Below are 2,500 nucleotides of genomic sequence, written 5' to 3'. Positions count from 1 at the left end.
CTCTCTCTCACTGTGCTCTCTTTCTGTTCCCTCATCTCTTTCTTTCTCTCTCTCTCTTTCTCAGGATCTCTGTGTGTATGTATGTGTGTATTTTTTTTTTTTTTTTTACAAAAATATGGCCTGCTTTTTTTGTACCAAAGAAAAGAAGTGTGATGAAAGCAGGTCTTGCCGTCCAGTCATAATAGATCCTGCTGAATGCACAGTTATGCAGGCTGCCTCTCAACTAGATATCCGTGTTGCTGAGCACAGCACACCCACTAGAATACAATAACTACATTCAGCCATGCAACTCATAATAGGGCGGTTTCTCAGGGTGGGCCATTGGCTCAACCTGGCCTTTGCCTTCACTGCCAAGCTTGGGTTTAACAAAATTCAAGAATTGAGGCCTCCAATGAGAGCAGCTTACGAGAGTGCTCAGTCCAACATGTTCGGGGAGCACGTTGTTTGACCACTGCAATGAATGGAGCAGCCTACTGAAAGCTTCATTGATCTGTTACATAAAACACAGCATTGCAGGCCTCCGGTGCCCAGCCACCCCCCCCCCCCCCTTCTCCCCGCGTCCTCTGGCTGTATTTCGCTCACCTCACCTGACTCCACACTGCCCCCCCAGTCTGCCTGCACAGCCTCTGTAAACACTTCTAATATTTGACAGAGGCTCCCAGCACTGTCCTACACAGCTATTATTACATGCGTTTAATAGGGCAGAGGGCTCCGGCCCGCCGTTTATGTAAGAGCTGTAACCTACCACAGTGCCCTCAGGTATAGCCACTGCCAAAAGTTAAAGATCCCCCAACACACACACACACACACACACACACACATCACTTCGCCTTGTGCTCACTCAGAGCAGCACAGGCATACTGTACACTCAGCAGAGTCAGTCACACACCTGGCCCTGGAAGGCATTTGTTTCTTTTTCAAGAGTGTCTGCCACAGCTTGTTTCTTGGGGCAGTGGTAGCGTAGTGGTTAAGGAGCTGGGCTAGCATGCAGTAGCCTGAAAGGTTGTGGGTTCAATTCCCGGCTTCCACCGTTGTGCCCTTGAGCAAGGCACTTAACCCCAAGTTGCTCCAGGTTGTCCCTTGTAACAGAATTGACATGTAAGTGACTTTGGATGAAAAGTGTCTGCTACTGTAAGTGAATAAATGTAAATGTAACATTTCTGGCCGGACAAGGCGCCCGGACAAGGCGCCTGGACAAGGCGAAACTCTGAAATGAAGTGGGGCCAGTGAAAGTGGTGTGCAGGCTTTGCTTGTGACTGTCAGGGTTGTCTCTCAGCTTAGTTAATGGGGGGATGTTAGTTACACCACTGCCATGGCTTTATTATGAGCATTGGACTGATGTGGTTTATTCCTCCCTAGTATAGTGAGGCCCATCATAATCTAGATGTCCCTGTGGATGGTTGGACAGGTTGGAAAGCAAACATGTGCTGTGGAGTTCACCTATACACAAGAGTACCATGAGAATGTACCTCGTGCTTTGGTGAAGAGGAGAGGCCAGCACTGTAGAGCACAGTCAGTCAGTCAGTCTCTCTCTCTCTCTCTCTCTATCTGGAGGAAGATGGGTGGTTTTGGACAGTAGCCTCCCTCCCTCCATCCCCTGAGCTCTGCTGTGTGTCACCATCCCAAGAAGCCTCTGTGTGGTACATATAACAACTCTGAAAATAACACCCAACCCAACAGCCATCCATCCACACACTTCAACAGCCCTGGGAGAGAGAGTGTGTGTGTGTGTATGTGTGTGTGGACCGTGTCAAATCAGTGGCAGCTGGGGACAGTGGGGACAGCATGGACTAACACTGGGACTTGGGGAGGGCTGAAGAGTCGTGTGGTATTTTCAGGAAGAGCACTGACAGGGGTCCGGTTCTCAGGCCCCCGACGGACAAATGAGTCAGCCGGAGGTAGCCGTTCGGCCCGGAACCATCACCATCGCCTGGGCAGCTTCTTTGGCCTTTGCTTTCAGCAACGTGCCGCGCTCGCTGAGAATGCGACGGAAATATCCCAATTCTGTCTCTGCGGGGCTTTCTGAGACTGGTCAGAGTTGTCCAGAATAGAATAGCCTTTTTTTGGGGGGGGGGGGGGGGCTGCTGTGTTTATTTTTGAAGGCCATCACAGGGCCACAGACAGCCCAGGGAGCTGAGAGGCTACATGGGGGAGGGAGGTGGGGGTGCTGGGAGAGGAAGGGAGGGGAGGAGATGGTGGGAAGTTTGTTTTTTATTTACTGGGGTAGAGGGGCGATTGGCTGGACCCCGGGCCTGAGATGTTTATTAAAGGCCCATTATAAACATGGTCTTGGCCCCTGTGTGTCACCGTCGATATCTTTTCCCACTCGCTTTTCCCAGGCCTCCATTTCTCCTTTCCCAGAGATAAGAGGGAAACCAGCTCTGCATGCCTGAACATGGATGGAAGGATAGAGAGAAGGAGGGGTGGAGGGATGGGGTTAGGTGCAGGAGAGAAGGAGTAGAGCGATTGGTAGTGGCACTTGGAGGAGGGAGGTTTGCAT

The 2,500-nt window shown here is 51.0% G+C and overlaps 1 protein-coding gene across 1 annotated transcript in view; it reads left to right on the top strand.

The window, feature by feature from the left end:
• The window catches only part of cables2b (Cdk5 and Abl enzyme substrate 2b), a 32,413-nt gene that overhangs the window by 9,632 nt on the left and 20,281 nt on the right, over positions 1-2,500 (top strand). The window lies entirely within an intron of this gene.

This window comes from Alosa sapidissima, chromosome 7, assembly GCF_018492685.1.
Source record: "Alosa sapidissima isolate fAloSap1 chromosome 7, fAloSap1.pri, whole genome shotgun sequence".
NCBI classification, from domain to species: Eukaryota; Metazoa; Chordata; class Actinopteri; order Clupeiformes; family Clupeidae; genus Alosa; species Alosa sapidissima.
The sequence above is the reverse complement of the archived record's forward strand: the minus strand, read 5'-3'. Positions and strand labels throughout refer to the sequence as shown.